Source organism: Amblyomma mixtum, chromosome 8 (assembly GCF_055824585.1).
Source record: "Amblyomma mixtum isolate Tamu chromosome 8, ASM5582458v1, whole genome shotgun sequence".
NCBI classification, from domain to species: Eukaryota; Metazoa; Arthropoda; class Arachnida; order Ixodida; family Ixodidae; genus Amblyomma; species Amblyomma mixtum.
The window spans coordinates 67988938-68010284 of record NC_143019.1 but is presented as its reverse complement, the minus strand read 5'-3'; the positions used below and the strand labels follow the sequence as shown (position 1 = coordinate 68010284).

Here is a 21347-nt window from a genome sequence, read left to right as displayed (position 1 = left end):
GTCGCCCAAGACGATTTGTTGCTGGCTAGCGCAAATGTTGCTAGCAAGCAGCAATCCGCATACAAATACCTGCACAATCTGGGTAAAACGGGGCGTGTCGAGAGAACACAGCAGTTCTAATGTACCACAGCTCTACAGTCCGTTTGGAGTTGCGAACACCTGCGCAGGTATAGGGAATCTCGTGCGCACGTAGGACTCTGTCAAGACAGGTCATAGGAACTGCAAGACCGTAACTGAAATCCGTTGAACTCTGTTGGCTGAAGCAAGAGTTCATAGGTGCAGAGGATATACACGGGTGTCGGGCATCTGATGAGTCTTCACACCAACGCTAGAAGGCACACCAAAGGCACTCAGGTGACAAGCACAAGAATTTTTGAAACTAGCCGCATTCACTAGCTTAAATTGGCTACAGGACGAACTGTTTAAACGGTGATGAAACAGCGCACGAATTAACGACAGCGTGCTGCGTATGCCAGCTAACTAAAAAACCTACAACCGTACTAGTCATCATTACCACAATCATCGAAGTTCATCACTCATACAGCGCAGACAATAGAAACCATGCAGCCAACGACTTAGGCTCTTCGCAGCCTTACCTTGAGGACTGGGATGCAAGCCAACCAGGAGCTGAGATTTATTCAAGCATACTCGCCTTATGAGTTCAAATCAAGCCTGTTTTCAACTAATACATTCTACATAGTGAAGCAACAAGCTATATTGAGTTTCAGGGCAGCATATGTTGAGGAATAAAGCATGGCTTCACAGCGGGGAGAAAATAAACAAGAGGAAAAAGGAGAACTACACTGTACTGACTGTTACCTGTCCATAAAAACAATCCCTGAAGTTGTATAGAAGTTCACCACAATATCCAGGGGATGTCCGGGAGAGACGTTAACAGCGATGGCGTAAAGCATCTCCAAAAGTGAAGGACAGGAATACAGATAAGAATTAAGCGGCTCTACTGGGAAAATTTTGATGTCGAAATAAAATACGCATTTACTCCTGAGGCATTTGACGGATCCGCAGTAATGTCGCAGGTTGCGGCAAAATCACCTTGCTCACTTGAATAACAAACAATTTTTCTCTAGGTTCATCTTGCTTCCGAGCGGACAATTGTACGCTTTGGCGAAGAGCTCGGAATTCCTCACGACCTTGTTGCAGTCTGCTGCGCTGGGGTTCCGGTCGCCACCGCTCGCACAGGTCAGGAAACAGAAGGCCATGAAGAAGACGTGCCCTTCGGGGAGCCTTTCGCCCAGCGCCGAATGGCCGCCTTCCAAATGAAGCTTCGACTCCGTCAGTGCGGAGTAAGTGACCTCCAGGGCGGGCACTTCGGGGAACACGCGCGCGTTTTCCGCGCCGTGATGACATTCTTCTCGAGCGAGGAATGCTGCCAGCGTGGAATTGGACAGGATGGTGCCGTCTACCATGGTCCCGTTGACCGTCCACTTGATCCCTTGCCTATCCAGCGCCTTCACCAGTTGCATGGCCATTATGAAAAGGAGGCCACCGTAGAGCACGGCATTAGTCCCTCTGCTATATATAGTACGCGGGAACGCTGGCCACTGCCATTGCGAGCTTCGCTGCGTTGGAGATGTAGTCATAGGTGGCGTAGTGAGCGTATTGGTTGCCTAGCAGAAGCAGGACATCGCAGTATTCTTGAGTCCTCTGCATTGCCCTTCCCGCCAAGCGTGTATTGACCCAATAATGGGCATACGATGGCTCTTTCTCGACAAATTCTACGTATAGCTTTTCGAGCACATCGCCTTCGAGAAGCGCAGCTGGCGGCCAAAAGGCATTTTTCACGGACAAAAACTTTTCTGTTGACAGCGGCTTACTCTGGTAGTCCATCCAGTGCGCATCGTTGATCCTGTTCACTGCTGCCGAGATGAGGCTATTGAAGCCAGTGGTGATGGTCTGGTGATCTCTTTCCGCAAATCGCGAGTAGAAGGCGAGATCAAGGACGAGGACCTTGAACGAGGCTTCCACGTGGTGTGCGCAGTATACCGGAAGCAGCAGTTCAGCTTTCTCCTGGCTGCCGAAGTAGCGAACCAAAAGGGAATAGTCGGCCATTGCACTGAAGTATGGCACGATAAGCCATTCTATGTGCTTCTTGAGTTGAACCGTCCTGCACTCGGCCATAATTTTGGCGACTGTTTGAAGGAAGGATAAGTCGGTGATAATCATCTCATCGCGAACGTCCAGGCCCGGCTGGAGCGAAAGCCCAGCTTGGAAGCTCTGGGTCCACTCGGTCGCAGATACATTTGACCCGTGGGAGCCGATCTCGCCGAAGGAGAAGAGGGCTCGCGTCTTCCTGTTGGACGTGGACACACCGTCCGGGGTGTCGATTATGTCTCCTTTCATTCTACGGATCTCGTCGACGGTTTCTTGGTTCGCTGGCGGCCTAGTAGCGCTGTCGGGGTAGAAGGATGAGAGGAACTGCTCCCAGTACTTGGTGTATAGCTGTCTGACTGCGTGGTGGTGCTTCTTGAGAAGGGGCAGGTAGAGGCCAGGACTAACAAAGACGCGGCGCTTTCCGGATGATGACGAGCGCAACACGTTCACCGTGATCGAGAAAGACCACTGCAACTTGTAACTGAGGCCTACGAGAATCTCCAACGGTGTTAGCGTCCCTGTGGGCGTCTCCGGCCAGCGAATAATGTAATTCCTGACGACGCTGTGAACCCACGAAATCTGCGAAGCGTTCTTAGGGAAACTGCTCACGCACATCTCGTTCATGGCCAGCGGATTCTTGCCGGCGGGGAGCGTGAGAGACCCTTTCGGCAAGGTGTCCCTGAAGAGGTCGTACCAGCTGAAGCGCAGGTCAGCCATGGCTGTCGTAGCTAGGTGGCGGTGGTCGCTTGAGGGCTCCCACGCTGAGCAGACGAAGGCCGCATAGTCTTCGCATGGATCTAGCTGCCAGTTTAGGTTGTTGGTGAGAAGCGCTGCGTGCCGATCGCAGTCCTCGGTGCGGCAGTAATGGGGGCTGATGGTCTTCTGCTTTGAGATGACGAGCAGAAAGACGACGAGGCAGCAGAAGAGGAGGCCGGTTCCAGCGCCCACCGACGTCATGGTTATGTCCGTCCTGGTCAGGATTCGATTCTATGTATCGAAGGCTGGCTGCTGTGGGGACTGGATCTGCAACGTCAAAATACCTGGCTTTATTATGTGGCGAAAATTGAACAGTCCATGCCTGTTTCCTTAGAAACACAGTATCATATGACATATTTGTTACAGAGAGACGCGTAGAAGCAGAGCTTGTTTAATAGTAATCTTTTCTTTATGCAATTAGTGACAAAAGTGGACGTTAATAAGCCTGTTGTGTATGTCGCGAAATTCTGTTATAGCTATGGTAAATGGTATTTTTCTATATCTCCTCCCTTTTCACCCCTTCCTTAATCCAGTTTCTCATGACATGATCCAGTTGTCAACACCCATAAGAATGCCCCTATGGCGACGCACACGCTCTTGCTTTAACACAGCTAAGGCAACCATACCTTGAGCCACGCTATCAAGTGCTCCCATCGGCGAGTTTCCTGCACTGCGCGCCATGGCGTAATCGTCAGTTTCCTCTACTTACTGTGAGCGCGCGCGATTTTGGTTAACAAGCCGCATGCTTGTTTGCAGCGGCTAGATTGTGGTGTACGGCCAGCGTCCGAGAGGCGTTTCGAAGCGTTCAGCGGCGTTTAGAGCCTTGTGTTCCGGCCGATGACGACGAAGGCTGAACAAGGCGCGATGCACGCGGGCTGCGTGCACGAGGTAGTCACGTGATAACAGGGAAGCGTGCGCCCCGCACAATGACAGAAAAGGTAGCGCAAGACGTGTGTGCATGGACGTGCACTTCCTCGTAGCTTTTGCTGTGCTTTCCCCTTATATGTGCAGGATGCCAGAACAGAAATAAGGCGAGCCTCCTCAAGTGTCCATATCGGCTCCTCTTCTTGCTACATATACTTTTTAAAATATTAGGACCGCCACGTCTGCGTAGCGGTTTTGCACTGTTAGTTTTATTCGCTCATATAGACGCACGGAGTTTGCCTCTCTCACATTTGGTGCTACTGAAAGAGGACCAAGTCGAGGCGTCAGCGAGGCGTGAGAACGAGCGCCCTTCCGAAGTTGATTTTGAGGACTCCGGCACCGCAATGCGGGTACGACAGCACTAGAGGCGGGACAGCTACCTTTTCAGTCTGTTGTACATCTGCCTGTGAGTATGGCGATGCGGGAGGACTATGTCACGAAACCGGCTCAGTCGGGGAGCTTCCTAGTGGCGAGTCCAGTAACAGCGCCAAGCCTTGCACGACTGATACTGCCGCTGCGCGCAAGAGACGGCCGACGCTCGTCACGAAGCCATCACGTGCGTCCGTACCAAGACGCAACAAGACGTCTGAGGTGCAGTCATTGTCAGTCTCCCTTTTATGTCAACTACAACCCTAAAATACAACCACCTCCCCTCATCCCTGAAAAAAAAAAAGAAATGACCTACATCTTCCATTGACTATGTTTCCTCACTTTTTCCTGTCGCTACGCAAGGTTAGTCCTCAACGGATTCGCGAGCAGTGTCGTCGTGAGACAGAAAGCTCAGGCTATGGTCGTATAATTTCATAGAACAAAATATTGTCACGGCCAGAGGAGCCGTGAAGGTAGACGTCGAGAAGAACCCAAGACTGGGAGCCCTTTTTTAATTATCGAGCCAGCTTCCACGACACAGAACAGAACAGCGCGCCACGAGAGCCCACTGCCCCTTCGTCGTCGTCTTCGACTCAGCGCGGAGGCCACGCGGCGCGTTAGGCGCGTGGCATTATTCCCCCCCCCCGCGAAAGCAAACATCGTCTCGATGTGGAATGGGGTATGTACAGTGAGGGGAGGAGCGCTCACTCAGCGCTCAGTCACGCGAAAAGTACGGCTTTAAGCGCACTACATGCGCGATTTCAGGCCGTTGACTCTGAGGGCCGGCGACCACAGTTCCATGGGGGACAACTTCGTAGTTGACGCTGTTCAGGCGGCGCAGGACTCTGTACGGGCCAAAATACCTATTTAAAAGCTTTTCGCACAATCCCTTGCGGCGCACTGGTGTCCACACCCACACGTGGAGAGGTTGGCGGATCGAACAGCTTTGAGGACAGTCCTGAGGCGGTGCAGATGTTCCGTGAACGTTGCGGAAAAAATGATGACATCGTCAAGATAAACAAGACAGGTCTGCCACTTCAAACCGGTGAGAACGGTGTCCATCATTCTTTGGAACGTGGCAGGAGCACAGCAGAGCCCGAATGGGAGGACGCGAAATTCATACAGCCCGTCCGGTGTAATGAATGCGGTTTTCTCACGGTCCCTCTCATCAACTTCTATCTGCCAATAACCACTTCTGAGGTCGACCGAAGAGAAGTACTTGGCTTGACGAAGTCGGTCGAGGGAGTCGTCGATACGCGGTAGCGGGTACACGTCTTTCTTGGTCACACTGTTCAGCTTCCTGTAGTCGACGCAGAACCGTAGTGTCCCGTCTTTCTTTTTCACGAGGACGACAGGAGACGACCACGGACTGCTTGACGGTTGGATGACGCCGTCTGTGAGCATCTCTTCGACCTGTGTTTGAATAGCATCTCGCTCACGAGGGGACACACGATAGGGCTGCTGATGGATGGGTCGGGCTCCTTCATGCGTGATAATGCGGTGTTTAACGATCGACGTTTGGCGCACTTTGGACGACGACGTGAAACAGGCACCAAACTCCCGCAAGAGGTCCTGGAGTTGCCTCTTTTCAGTGGGTGGAAGGCCAGGATTTATGTCTACGCTGGTGACCGCTTCGGCGTCAGCTTCAGGTGTGTCCTCCGCACAAGCAAAGCATTCGGCCACTTCCTGAACATGGTCGACGTAAGCGATGGCTGTGCCACGGAACAGATGTCGATGTTCATTGCAGAAGTTGGTGACAAGGACCTCTGTACAACCTTCATGAAAGGATCCAAGGCCCCGTGCCACCGCAACCCCCTTAGTGAGTACGAGGGAGACATTAGGCTCGACAACCCGGAGTCCCCTATGTGGCTCGTCGCAGGTAACTCTCGTGAGAATGCTGGCACGTGGTGGCACCGTAACGTTATCGTCGGCGACTCGCAGGGCGGACCGAGAACCCTGGTGCGCTGGTTCTTCTGTGGCCATTGCGGTAGAAAACGTCACCAAGCGGTTCGGGAGGTCTATGATCGCACCGTGCTCGCGAAGAAAGTCGATGCCAAGGATGACATCGCGAGAACATTCGCGGAGAACGAGAAACGTGGCAACAAATGTGCAGCCTCGAACCGTAACCCGGGCCGCACACATGCCGAGTGGTGCGACAAGATGTCCGCCTGCCGTGCGTATGTCGGGACCGTCCCAGGGTGTCGTCACTTTTTTCAGGGCCGTCGCAAGCCGTCCGCTAAGGATAGAGTAATCTGCGCCCGTATCGACCAACGCGCTAACCTCCTTTGTGTCGACGAGAACAGGGATATCCAAAGAGACCCTTCCTTCAGCGCGGCCCGTCGATGGCTGTTGTGGATGACTCAGTCGGTGCGGCGGCGGAAACTGGTCGGCGACTGGGGTTGCGTCGTCGGGTCGATTCAAGCGGCGGGTTGAGGGAAACTCTTCGGCGATGCGGCGTTCGGCGTCGGGGCGATTGGGTACGTGCGGCGGCGGAAGCGGGTCGGCGATTGGGGTTAGGGCATCGCGGTGAGTCGAAAGGCGCGTCGGAGAAAACTGCGCAGCGTTGTGGCATCCGACGTCGGGGCGATTAAGTTGCTGCGGCGGTGGAAGCTTTGCGTCGGAACGGCGTTCGGCGGCCTCGCCTCCAAAGGCCGCCGGAGCTAGTTTTCCCGACGAGGGCTCGAGGAACCACGTTGTCCTGAGGCGAAACGGGACCCAGAGGGCGAAGACCGGCGTGGAGAGGGCGATCGCGACTCGCGGCGCGGAGGAGATGGTGAACTACGCTGGCGGGTGACATACTCGGCGATCTCTTGAGGGCGCTCTCCAGGGCGTGGACGGGGGCTGTCGACAGAAAAACCGCGTAGTCCCATTGCGCGATAGGGGCACCGCCGGTAGAGATGGCCGGCCTCACCACAGTGGTAGCAGAGCGGGCGTTGATCCGGAGTGCGCCAGAGGTCAGTCTTCCGCGGTGCCTGGCGCCGATCCGCCCAGTAAGGAGTAGGCTGAGCAGAGTGCACCGCGACCAATGGTGCGGTGTAAGGCAAAGGCCCAGGAGATGGGGCCGCGCGGCGCACGACGTCCGCGTAAGTGACTGGCTGGACCGGAGTCGGGTACGGCGCGGGATCGTATGGAGTCGGTTGCGGCGCCGGTACAACTGCAGCGTCTGGTGCTCTGAGGGCCTGCCGGACTTCCTCGCGGATGACGCTGGTGACGGAATCGACGCGAGGGGCAAAGGTTCCTTGAAGGTGCTGCAGCTCCTCGCGGACCACTGAACGGATGAGTTCGCGAAGGGAGTCCGGATTCGTCCTGGGATCATGGTCGAATCGGTCCAACGTTGACAGTGTCGACGACGGACGCAGTTGCCGGGCGTACTGTTGCGATCTCTGCTGCAGCAATTTCTCCATGTGGACGGCCTCGGCCAGAAACTCCGCGACGGTGTTGGGCGGGTTCCGCACGAGGCCGGAAAAGAGCTGGTCTTTCACGCCGCGCATGAGGTGCCGCAGCTTTTTTTCTTCAGGCATGGCCGGATCGGCGCGATGGCAAAGACGCGTCACATCCTCGACGTACATGGCAACACCCTCATTGGGAAGCTGAATTCTAGAGGACAGGGTACGCTCCGCGCTCTCCCGGCGGTCGCTGTTGGCGTACGTACTCAGGAGCTGACGTCGAAAGTCCTGCCACGTCGAGAAAGTAGCCTCACGGTTTTCGAACCAGGTACGTGCAGAGTCCTCAAGGCTAAAGTACACGTTACGCAGCTTTGTAGCGGCGTCCCAGCAGTTGAAGGTCGCAACCCCTTCGTAGTGCGCCAACCAATCTTCTGCATCTTCAAACAGGTCACCGTGAAAGGGCTTAGGCGTTCGTGGGGTCTGAAGAGTGAGATAGGTAGGGCTGGCTGCAGGAACAGTCGGAGGCAGGGCGGGTATTGGCGTCGCCATGAGCGTAGGGGTAGTCGAGGGCTCACCGACAAAAGGGAGGGCCTCGGGGGACAAGCCTCGGATTCTCCGGCTGGCACGATGGACAGGGGTGGTCACAAGAGGCGGGCGTGTCGAGTCGTCCTCAGGAGTAGGGAGCATCGGCCGCACCTCCACCAGTGTCACGGCCAGAGGAGCCGTGAAGGTAGACGTCGAGAAGAACCCAAGACTGGGAGCCCTTTTTTAATTATCGAGCCAGCTTCCACGACACAGAACAGAACAGCGCGCCACGAGAGCCGACTGCCCCTTCGTCGTCGTCTTCGACTCAGCGCGGAGGCCACGCGGCGCGTTAGGCGCGTGGCAATATTTAAGGAATATTATTAAGGCTCTTGTGCAGAAAATCCGGCATTGTAGTCGTCGTCGGAGGCGTTGTGAGCGATAAATCCCCGAAGAAGATAGGTAGGTAGGTAGGAAAGACTTTAATTTCTCTAGAAAGGTGCTAGTAGCAGACGAGAAAGAAGAGGTCCATCTTCCTTCTTCTCACAGGGTCGGTGCCCCTATTCCAGGGATCCGCTGAGCTTCGCTGCTCGTTGGGCGTGCTGGATAAGACCTTGTTGGCAACCCAGATCGCCGCTGGAGAGCCGGCTCTCCCACTGTTCTGCACTCGGGTCTTTGCGAAAGTTGTCGTTTTTACTGCATTCCCACGTTATGTGGTACAACGATGGTTTGCTACCACACCACGGGCAAGTGTCCCGATATTGCGTCGGGTAAATCTTGCTAAGGATATGCAGGTTTGGGAATGTTCCTGTCTGCAATCTTCGCCAATACACTGCCTCTAGTTGATTTAGATCAGGATGAGGCGGCGGATAGCGGATCCGTACCCCCTTATAGTAGTTGAGAATGTCTGAGTACGTAGGGCTGACTCGGTCGGGTAGATCGTCCGATTGGGAGGAAGCTCGGCTCGTATACCCTCGAGCTACCTCGTCGGCGAGACCTATGTGGGCCACCATGGTCACGCGGCCTGGTGGCGTCGTCACAATCTGCTGAGCGGATTGTGAGCTGACTAAACACCGTGGCAGGCGGCGATTAAATTAATGATTTCTCGTGAGAGGTCTCTCGAGAAGAGCAACCTGGGTCACAGAAGCCAAACCGGCGGCAGCACCTGCCATTGCAAGGCAGTGGCGCATGGCTTAACCGCTGCACCACTGCGCAAGGATTGGTGAGAGGACTCCCAGGGACCCATGAACGTAAAGCCGAGAATCATGCTATCGCGTCATACCCTTAATTCGCAGCTGAAATGTCCCCTTTAGCTTTAGTAAGACTCCCACTCTACGATTTAGCCGGTCTTAGTCTGACGCCTGCTTGACCGTGAAAAGCGAGCCGCGACCCGAAACTGATGTGAAAACCAAAATATTAGAGCACCTAGTTCGCATTTAACCTAACTACGCTAAATCGTCCGTCATTGCTTTTTTTTTCAGTGGAAACTTGTTTAAGAAGGCAATTTATCGCTTATCATAAATCACTATATCCGCAGAATATCTCCCTTGGTACACTCCCAGGTTTTTCTGTTATTCAATTTCAAAAATGCACCGCATCGGTTTTCTATGGCAGTCGAACTACTCTTGCAAGCTCAGGACCAACTTTAAAAACGAGGTTTTGCTACTCATCTCAAGATTAGGCCAATCCCAAACATATAGTCATAACGGCATCTTTCAATATTGAGTTGCCTCACATTTATAACTGAAGTCCAAGAAAACTGATTCCTGACAATAGACAGATTCTCTGTCTCTGCGCCTACGCAAAGCCGCAAGAAGCCAGCCAGATTGCGGAAAGAAGCGGCGCTCCTGTTGTGGCCATCCTCTCCCCACATCCTGCAGCGGTACTGTTTCAATGCGCCAGCGTTACTGGCCGCGGTGAGATATTTCAGCCATGTGTGTGCGGTCCTTGCGCGTCACACAAACAGAAAATATCCAATTGCATAGATCGGATTCAAACCCAGGAATTTCATGGGCGAAGCGAATACGGTACCTCATGGAGAACTTTTCGCTGGGCTAGTTGGTCCATTTTGACATACATGAAACAGCGAGAAAGAAGAAGCCCGAAGGCGAAACGAAGAAGGGACAGGAAAGAGCGCTGTGAAAACTAAATTTTACTGAGCGAAACTAGCGGAATATATGGGAAGCCAGAGTCAAAGATAATCAGTTGCAGTCAACGTCTCTTTCCTGTCCCTTTTATTGCGAAAGCAATACTGCTTTCATTTTCACGCCTCTGCCGTGCCGCGGCGGTGACCACCATTTACCTTTAGCTGAACCCTGTGTGACGTCATGCGTGACGACACGCCGAAGAGCTGAGCGACCATCTCGCGCCGTCGAAAGAAGCGGCGGTGGCCATCACCGGCGCCTAACTCCCGCGCTCTCCGCTAGGAGCGCAACAGGTGTTGTGACGTCACGCCGAAGAGCTGAGGGCCCAACTCGCGCCGTCAGCGAGCAATGGCGGTGCCAACCACCGGCGGCTTAACATCTGCTTCGCGACAATGCCGCCTAGCGCTAAGGCAGCTCGTCGTAACGAACGGAGGAAACGACAGCGAGCTACAGAGACGGAGGAAGAGCGTGAAAGAAGACTCTCTAAGCGACGTGCCCAGTATGCAGCTCGGCGAGAACGTGCAAGCTCTTCACGTTCAAGGCTACATACACCAATTTCTGGGGGTGGTTAGATGCATACTCATCTACATTACATCTAATTGCGTGCGCAATTGCAGTAAGGCGCAATTGCTTTCGCAATTTCCAGGCTTAACCAAGTTGAGCCACAGCCATTTTTTCGCTTCGCCTTCGGGATTCTTTCGCGCTGTTTCACATGTGTGAGGACGGTACCTCATAGCCACGACGAGTGCCTTCACATGAGGTTAACATAGTCTGTACGGCAAGGCAGCAGCACTGGTGGTAGAAATTTCCACAGCGTCATCCAAGGTGGCGTGAGCGAACTTCTAGAGGGTGGATGACGTGTACAAACTCCGCCTCCGTTGACGTCTTGGAAAGCTACCGCGCTCTCACGTATAAAAACATTCAGGTGGGGGCACCTTGTTGACCTGAAGTGCGGTCAGGCGAAAGCCTTTAGTGCGGTGTTGCTGCTTGTGTCACTGAGGTGTGGTTGTTGCTGCTTGTGTCACTGAGGTGTGGTTAAGATGTTAATTAAATACACAATTGTTTGTGAATATTAAATGCTGGAGACACTGGAGGGCGTTTGGGAGGCATCCGTCTGATTCGACGCCTTTCTGCGAACACTTTCCAGAGTTAGAGGCAAGGAGAATTAAATACGCGTTGGCAGGAAGTAGCGTAGCGATTAGCACGCTCGGCTGCGGAACGGAAGGATGGTGGTTCGAATCCCATCGTGCACAAATACTTTTTTCTGGTCTGACTACAAAAAGCGGGACACATCTGCTGACAACCTTCTGTCGACAACGATGAGGCATTACAGGCTTTCGCTTTTATACCACGGCGCCTCGCGCAGCCGCATCAGCCTCGCGTCAAATATGCACCAGGCAAAATAAAACAAAAGCTAAAAACATCAAAATTTAAAAAAATAATGAAAGATGTTTGCAGTTATTTGAAAAGTAGCCAAGCAGTCGTTAGTGTGGTCAAGTGCTTGTTTGCACATTCCAGCTTTGCTCTTGCAGAGCATGATATTTTTTTTTCATTGCATCGGACTCATCCAGAGTCGGCTCTACTGTTTGTCTCACCTCACGCGCCTAATGCTCATGAAATACGGAGGAATGGAAGAAGGGTCCGTGTGCAGTGCACTCACTATGCTCTCGAGGTTGGTCATCGTCTTCACCAGATCCGCTGTCGATGGTTTCCGGGGCATGGTCGCTACCGATTTCCGCCTTGCGATGCGATCCAAGCGATTTCTCTTGCCCTGCAAGAGCGGATATATTTGCCAAAGTTAGGCAATCCTATTGTAACTATATGCTCGACAATGTGTTCAAGGGACTTTAGAGATTGATGCATTTTTATTCTTCAGAATTAGCCTTGTTTCTGAGATTGGGAAGCCGTCTGGAGTTCGCCAGTAGCTACCAGCGGGCACCGAGTTAAGCCTACACTCTAGGGTTCTTAAAAGCGACCCGAGATATCATAACGCAGACGGGACGCTGGATATGCCTGCTTTCGAAAGTGCGGCACCTCCTGACAAAATACAAAACCGTGAGAGCCGGCACAGTAGGTATGACAGGACATTGCCCTACATCATTATCATAATCATCATCAACACCACAGCTTGGCCATCGCCGGAGCAGAGTGCACTAAAGGCTAATGGCCACTGCCACTGACCTGTTTTTACCGAGAACGCTCCTGAGGATGTGATTTCATATATCTTTTAGCACTCTTCAAACACGTTTCAGAGCGAAAGCTCTATTACATGCACTCCAAGGTCAACCTTGATGTGTGTCTGACCTTGAGGCCGCGGAGCATAGACACACCACGTGACCCGCGAAGCAGTGGCGCACCTGCGCGCACTCGCCGGCTCCCTCGCTGTGATGCCACATGACTAGGAGAAGGAAGGCTGGCAGAGGCGCAGCTGCGCGTGCTAGCCGGCTTCGCCATTGTGATGCCACGTTACTAGGAGAGAGCGCAACAGTTGCTACGCGTGCGGTTACTGCTTCGGTTTCGCCACGGATGAGGCGCGCGCCGGACCGTGTGTGTCCTCTTTGGCGTCGCCGCCAAGCCGCGTACGATCATCCAGGCGATATAGCTCGCCGAGAAGGTGTACTGCAGGGCACACGAGCTAAAAGAGCCGCTGAAACCGAGGAGCAAGGAGAAGCTAGACTTGTGAAGCAACGCAAAATAGCTTTCGCTCTGTATAACAAGGTTTAGAAGAGCTGAACCTCGCCAAATTTTTTTTTAGCAGTGCATCTGTCACTTTAATAATTAAACCCTGGTTAACAGCACCGTCAGTAACTAGGGCACGGACAGAAGCCGCGACTTCGGGGCAACGAAGAACGAAAAATGCTCATTTTTTGTAACTGACTAATATATTGTAACGTGGTGGCCAGCCGAAGAATGAGGCGTGGGGAACGATGGAGAAGAGATGATTTAATGGCCGCTGGCCTAGCGCGAACGCTCCGTCCCGAGCCACTCCCAGCTTCGTCGTCTTCGTCACACTTCCCGGGGCCACCGAGCGATCGTCCCGATCGGTGACAGAGACGCGCAAAATGGTGATGAACTTCAGAGGATGGTGGGACGGAAAGGAGAAAGTGGTGAGGTGCTGGCCGCCACAGTGGATGAGATGATCGAAGGATGAGTCCCGGTCCACGAAGAATCCGGGCCGGAGGGTGCCAGGAGCTGACGGCCGAGGTCCGTGGGCGCACCGGACGGCAGGGGCAGAGGGGCGGTGTCTTCACGTGTGGGTCTTGGGTCGGTCGGGTCGGTCGGGTCTTGGGTCGCCGTGTCTTGTGGTCCGGGCGGGGGACGGGGCTGGGGTGAGCGGCGAGGTCGGTTCAGGTCGGGCGGGCTGGGGCATGGCCGGCCGGCGCGGACCAGGCACTCATAGCCGACGTCCATGGCAGGCGCAGGACACCGAAGCTCCGGGACCAGGATGGCGATGAAGGGACCCCAGCACCTCACACGAAATGTAACGTGGCGGCCAGCCGAAGAATGAGGCGTGGTGAAGAATGGAGAAGAGATGATTTAATGGCCGCTGGCCTAGCGCGAGCGCTCCGTCCCGCGCCATTGCCAGCTTCGTCGTCTTCGTCACAATATCTCCGTAAGAACATCATTCTTTTTGTGCAGAAATAGTAATGAAGCGTTTGCCAGCATGAAAAGCAGAAAAGCTACAATTTTTGCTGAAATATCAACTCGTATCTGCTTTCTGACTTTCCGCTGATTCCTGGGCACTGTCCTCTGTCTTATTTCTAGCCATAATTCTTGGTATTCACATCTCACCACCTATTAGTTTATGATTTCATGCCACAAATATCGGTTGTGTACTTTCGTTTCAAGGAATATGGTAAGCCGCTGCTTGTGACATGGATAAACAGCGTGTTGGTACTGGAGATAATGCCCTCAAGCTCACTACTCACTGGCTGAGTTGTTTTCCACGGCCTCACTGTACTTAGCGCAGGTAATATTCGACTGGCAGGGCAAGTAAACCGACCACGAAAGGCTTTGAACCGGACCGAGTAATGCCCAAGGTTCTTGGACAAAAGTTTTGAATATAGGAATATTGTAATGGTGTGGAAATTTTGAAGGTAATGGTCCATTCTGCCGATGTGTAGTAAAATTTGTTGCTTCCGTAACTTGCACCGTGAAGTTAAGACTCCCATAGAAAACCAATGAGAAACACTTCGAACAACAGCAAGAACGTTAATAGAAAACAAATGCAAGCCTGTAGAAGCGGGATCTGCGTATGTATTGGTTGGTATAGCGAAATGTTACTGTATATGAGAAAAATTGCGTTCATGAATCGGTTCCCGTTCAAGAACGGTTTTGTCCAGAATTGTTGGATATACGCGACGGTTCTCTCCATCGATAGATGCTAGGCATGGTAGAATGCGCTTGCGGCGCTCCTTGTTCTCTGCCTGCAGTGTTAAACTGCACCGCTGCAAAACTTCAGGGCACTAGCTCTCATGGACCATTTACTTTTCGTTCCGATAATGTTCCTGACCGACTTTCGGCGGGAATCCACAGAGAAAGTCGATGACGCGCGTTCCAGCAGAAGGATTTACCGCTTCCGTATCAAGCCCTCCGGCAGCGGTGGCGGTCACCGGAAACTCCACATGCGATGCTGGGGGGTCTGCAGGTGCCTCCACCGGAGGAACTGGCTCTCTGGGCGCCTGCTGCACCTGCTCTTGCCCTCCGTCTGTGGCACCTGCGGCGGTGGCCTCCGGAATGGCGGCTTCTGGCACTTCGTCCAGCTGCTTGTCGGTGGAGGCCTCTCCGCTGCTCACTTTCGGGGCGCTAGACGGGGAGGTGCTGACGGCCAGAAGGCCGCCGTGGGCTTCGGTGCCAGCGGTGGATAGCGTGGCAGGCAGCTCCATCCTCGCGGTGCCATCCGCCTTGGTGGCGCGTCGCATCTTTTCACGATGCTTCTGTCCTTTGCGCCGGTTGCCGCTTCTTTTGGACGCGGTCACCTGTTGTGGAGTTAGTAAAGAGCAAACGTAAAATAAAAAGGGGATATTTGAGAAGGACAAGGGTTAAAAGCTAACCGAGAAGATGACTCGATATATTTATAGCGGAAAGAGAGCTTCGCTAATGAATTCGAAAGGAAGTCTTGTGAAAGGCCCGTTCTTTTTTTCAAGTTTTCCTGCCAAGCTACGCCGAGCATCAAGCCGCGTGAAACCTGGCACTTACTGCAAAGCCCGTATGCATCCAGTTCCACTAGGGATACTCTGCTGCCAGTCTCCTCCATTTCGGTATAACTCACACATTCCTCTAATAATGGAAATTAAGTTTACTGCCTAGTCACAGTTCTTACATGCACCTCCCAAGGGATGAGGTCCCGCCAATACACACTCCCTGTACCCACCATAGGTCCCACACACCCACCTCCCATACAGGCTCACTAAAAACTTCACATCCACTGCGCCCTTCTTCCCCAAGTTGTATGTCGAATGCAACCTCGGCCGCCGGGCCCATCGTACGTAGTGAATTATCTGCATTGTAATCTTCTAAACACTCCCTTCATAGATATTACTAACTCCCCGGTAGGTTGACCTGCCGTAGTCATGGGTTTAGTTTTACTGTTCTTCATGTGGCCACAGAATTAGGCTTCTCGGCTCCCAGCACAATCGAAGAGTGCGCGCCAGCTAGTTCTCCCTCACCAAGGCGCACCCGGACCGCATATGATTACAGAAGACTTTCTCAAGAGCGCATATTGCACGGCCGTAAGGTGCAAGCTAGAAGGGTTGGTTACCTTTTCGTTCGTTAGCAGGCGGACCCGAGGTTGGTAACAGGACACAGCGAAGCCCACGCCACTTTACGCGGAGAATATCCCCTATAGTGCACTATCACTGCAACAAAGTGCGATTAAGGGCAGCACGTACGGATACAGCTGTTGTTGAATCTGCCTGATCGGCCGCTGTAGGTGCCGACGCACCAAGTGTGACCAGTTCGCCGATTCTCTGCGGCTGCAGCTCTCCACCAGTTGCGGTTTCCACAACCTCGGGTTCATCCTGAGCTTCGTTGGTGGCCGCCTTCGCGTAGATTTCGTGCCGGACACCGGTGGCCACGCTGGGCTCTGAGGATCCGGGGCCCGGTGGGAACAGCGTGAGAGGGCTTCCGCGTTGAATCCATTGTGCTGGTGTGGATGCTGCATTTCGCCATGACCGTCCTTGCCGCTTTCTTTGAGCATGGTGACCTGGGCATAAGCGTTTGGCATCACAAGCAAATCCTGCCAGGACACGTTTTAGAGAAACTGGCTGGTATGGCAAATTGCACAGTTCTTACATTGCAGCTAAATTATGCGCAAGTAACGAAACCAACGGCTACAGAGGAAAGAAAGAGTATCAAAATAAAGCGCTTCAATCCTGAGGGTATGAGTACTGCCTTGCTTGCTAATGTCCAGGCCAACACGTTTCGTACTGGACCATGCTCAAGTGGTCAGGCTCTTCCTGCAAACATCCTTGCAGCTCCCAATGGGCGAACACAGATTAATTTGGAGATCTTGCGATGCTGACCGGGCCACACTAAACACTATTCAGAAGCCAGTCCGTGAGAACGGACAGTATTTCAAAGGACAATATATCGTTGGCGCACCTAGGCGTAGCCAGCGGCATGCAAAGTAAGCGAGCACATTACCCGGAATCGGTAGGCCTAACGTACTGCATGCGCCGTACAGCGGATCAGCTTTTTCATCTACACTGTAAAAACTAGCCGTCACTTTGGCGGTCACCGTTTTGTCAGTTTTGACGGGTCCTCGGCGTCATTCGGAAAAGACGGTGCTTTCGGCGTGAATCAGGGGGAGAGGGCAGAGCGACGAGGAGCGCAAAAAAATAAACAAAATTCTCGGCCTTCTGATTAGCTCTTCTTTGCAAACGTCATACGACCGATGACCTATCGCGATGCGGTCGGGTTTGGCGCGGCGCGGACTCTTTTTTTGGCCTCCTCCTCGTGCGATCTTGGCGTGGTCGCTGTGTGCGGGTCATGGAGGAAGGAAAACTCAGGAGAGGCCCTTCGTATTCCCAATGCATTGACAAGAATGTGGCGGAAGTGACGTCAAAATTTAGGCTTAAAAGGCGGGCCACTAGCAACGTTGTCGTTGTTGCTAAGAAAACTCGGGCCACTAGCAACGGCGTACGGCGTCGTTAGCGTCGTTGTTGCTAGACGCCCGAGTGTTCCTCGGTGGCGGTGGACGGGCTTTCGGCACGGTGTGTTTGGCCTTGCGTGTTAAAGTCTACATGCCTGGCGTCCTGACGTTACGCACGCATCTAAGGTTGCTTTTAAATGCAGCAAATAACCGCTCATTTGATATTTTGTTCGTCAAACTTGGTGTCGTTACGCGGAGCGATCGATGCATTGAAATGAATCTCGCGAAAAGGTGGCACTCCGGAACCGCGCTTCGACACGCGAAGAAGCGTTGATTGTTTTGATCAACGAACTTTCGCACCTCACCAAACAGCACAGAAACATGAAGCCGCTCTCGGCGATGCTGAGCTGCGTTTCGAAGGCCACACGGCGGGTGTACGGTAGCCCGAGGAGGATGGCGAGCTGAGCTATAAGCGGCGCGCAATGTCGTCTTTCTTCGCCTGGCGTCGGAAAAGGTTCACCGCACCTGTGCGCCGGTCTGTGTCTAGGTGCGTGTTTGCGGGGAGGGATGTGTAGGAGTGTAGCGGCGAGCAGCGCGGTTTTTTTTTATACCTTTCTTTTACGAAGCGCTTGCGAGCCGCGCGCGATCCCCGCCCCGTAGCTCGGTGGAGAAAGAAGATAGTGAGGAGAGCCGAGCCAACTTCTGGTTGAGGGGAGGCTTCACAAAAAGTGACGTCAGGGCCTCTCCTTAGTTCTTTCCTTCCTCCATGGTGCGGGTCTTGTTTTTTTCGGTGTTCTCGCGCCATTTTGTTTTTCCGCGTTGGTGAGAAGACGGCGGGGCTTGGATTCATGGAAGCGGCTGCTGTCTCAAGCCAAGTGCGCCTGATTACGGTAGGTGTACTGCATGTTTACTATATTTGTTTACATTTTCCTTTCGGTACGTGTATGACACAAGCGTGCACACCGCGGCGGCCGTCGTGCATGAGACCGTCGTGGATTCGTCTCGCGCTGTGCTCGCCCGCTTTCCTACACAAGGGTTACCATCTCTGCAAACTTCTGTGCGTTCCTTGTGAGCCCGCTCCTTCCTAACGCGAAAGGTGGCCTTGTGTGTTTCTACACACAGGTGGAGGGAACACGCGAGCCCGTTGCGATGCGAGCCGATCGCGCGCTTGTGGCTGTTGTAAACAACGCTGTCGCGCGGCTGGCAAGATGTGGTGTGACAGCTATCACCCCATAGTGCTCCTTCGGTGCGTATTCGGCTTTGGGATTAAATCGGCCTCACTGTTTTTAAAACTCCTACTGTTCCAAAAGTATAGCACGCACTCATCGTCTTGCTCAAGGCGTGGCCTGCATCCAGTTTTTAGAACAGCCGCAGGGGCTCGATTGACCCGCATCGCTATGATCCCGCCTGTTCGCTGCCGTATTGCTTCTACCTGTAGTAGATGCGTCCGCCTTTCCCTTCGTTTTTTGCGGGGACATCTCGAGCACGCCTGTATCGTTTACGTGCGCGCTCTGCCGCGCCTATTTCATCTGTCCGGAACTGTTCTGCAGCTCTTCGGTCGGCTGTACTCGCCCCGGCTCCTAACGCTGCAGCCATTGCGAGGCTGCGGCGGGCGGCCCGCTGGTTGTTGTATGTTCCTGCTGCACTGGCCGTAGTTTGGCGTGATAACTCCGAAGTCCGGTGCGCCTGCAGCAAGCTGTGATAGCTTCGTGCAAGCGGACCCCGATTTTCTAGAACGAGCACCTTCCTAGGAATACATATTCGAAAACAAGAGATCAGGCCAGACCAAGAGCTTTCGCTGCCCTATAACCTTAAGGGTGAACAGAGTATAATCTCTGTCTTTCCTATGGCACAAAGCTTGCCGTATGCGCAGTCTGTGTTAGTCTTGAAATTACACAACAAAACTTTTAATAGTATTACGTGCTAGTAATTTTGTTCCCATGCAGGCTCAGGTGTGGGCGACATCCACCACTTGCCCTTGCAGTCGACAGGGAGGAGTGCATTTCCAAAACCAGTCTGGACAAGGCAGTGGGACTCCTTCTTGGAGCCTTTCTTGGTTTCAACATCTGGTATCCACCCGGCAGCCCTCTCACTATGGAACGTTTGCAGAGGTAAATGAGTGTGAAATAATTAGAAAGACCCTTTCTATAAAGGTTGGTTGGAATTTCAGGACCAGTAAAAAATTTATTCAAATAATATGCGTGACTTAAAATCGAGTACTTCTTCGAACGAAGAAGCTTCCTTGGCTTTGTGGTCTCATATAGGGTGCTGCAATACAAGGTGTGGGACTGAAATCTTTTCTTTCAGGGATTTCTAGTTTATGCACTTGTGAGTAATCTTATAACTTGGCAGCCCTTAGCACAGCAAGCTGGTACTATTCATATCGTGCATCATCGCTTACAATGTTTATCAAATTTGTTACATGTTATTTCTTGTTCTAACAAAAAAAAACAGCGAAAACTGAGACACAGGCCGATGAGAAGGTACACACACTACAGCCGAACTTACAGCTGATTTATTTTTGCAAGCGCATATGCAAATGAAACACTCGAGCCCAGTTGTCATTCCATTTCCGATAAAAAGCGCCACTCTTTTTCTGTGATAAGGACAGAGAACCACTTATTCTTTTTTATAATTTGTTAGAAGTGTTTCAAGCAGTTCTTGCTAATGCCTGGACTTACCCCTGCTAATAATGTTCGTGCTGTGAGACAGGCAAGCATGCAAAGCAAGATTGCTGCCGGTGCCTGCTTGCAACTTCTTGCCATGTTCTATGCGACGTTCATTCAGGCATTGCCGAGTCTGCCTGATGTATACTTTCCCACTGGACATATGGATTTAATACACAACCCTCATTACACACATTGTGAACTCCAATTGGTGGTTGGTCTTGCAGGCTGAAAACACAAACTTGATACCAAAATTTTTGGACACTCTTTCAACCCATGGGAAATTTTATGGAAGTATGGGACAAGAAACACTCAGGTGATCCCGTTCTTCCATAAAATTTCCCATGGGCTGAAAAGAGCATCCGAAAAATTTGGTGTCAACATGGGGTTTTCAGCCCCTCATGAGCTATCTGGTCTTTTCACCCGCATCTCTGGCTGTGCAGAGAACGAGCATGCAAGACCAACCACCAAACAAGGTTCACAAAGTGTGCGGTGGTAGTTGTGTATTCAACCCCATGTGCTGTGGGAAAGTATACATCGAGCAGGCTGGGCAATGCCTGAATGAATGCCTCAGGAAACACATTGCATGTGAGGGACTGTAGCAAATGTTTGCCTCTGTTTCACTGCACAAACATTACTAGCAGGTGGAAGTCCTTGCACGAGCGAGGACTGGTTGAAGCATTTTTAATCAAAAAGAATGAGCGGTCCTGCATAAGCGAGCCATTTATCCATAGCATAGAGAAAGAGTGCCGCTTTTTGCCGGGGATGGAAAGATGATCGAACTTGATTTTTTCATTTGCATGGGCGCTTGAGCGAGAAAAAATGGCTTCAAGTATGTGGATGAGCCAAAAATGAATCATTTGTAAGTCCGCCAAAAGTGTGCGACTTCTTCTAGTCCTGTGCCACGGTTTTCAGGACATTGCAGAAAACATGGTATAATTGTTTATGTAATTCAAAATATCTTGGGTCATCTATGATGCTCACTCAGGCTTGAAGCAAGTAATACGTAACTCTACCAGTACATGTGTTGTACACCTTGTGATGGTCACAAGTGCTTTCCTCCAGAATGATGCATTGATCCACCAGAGTTGTCCAGTTGAAAGGAATGCTTCTGATACCTTCCACTTCCAGACCTGCCTTCCCAAGACTGCCTAGATTGGTTTATGTGCCGTTGCCTGCTGATCAAAGCTTTGCCTTGAGTAAATGTGATGTGTACCTCTCTTTGACAAATTAAAGTACAATAACTATGTTGCTTTCAAGTGGTAAATGTAAAGGTAACGTCGTGTATATAGCCTGAATGGTTACATTTACAAAAGGGTGATGCAATAAGGGAACAAAACAGTGCACCTTTCGAACGACAGTAAAATTTTTCCAC

At 52.3% G+C, this 21347-nt stretch overlaps 1 pseudogene across 1 annotated transcript; it reads right to left on the bottom strand.

Annotated features, from left to right (window-relative positions):
• Positions 1-341: 341 nt before the first annotated feature.
• Positions 342-16618, bottom strand: LOC149332842 (membrane metallo-endopeptidase-like 1; annotated as a pseudogene). Its single transcript, XR_016284905.1, has 4 exons — positions 16105-16618; positions 14788-15192; positions 11874-11984; positions 342-3135 (listed from the first exon to the last, which is right to left on the bottom strand). The product of XR_016284905.1 is annotated as a membrane metallo-endopeptidase-like 1 (transcript).
• Positions 16619-21347: the final 4729 nt, after the last annotated feature.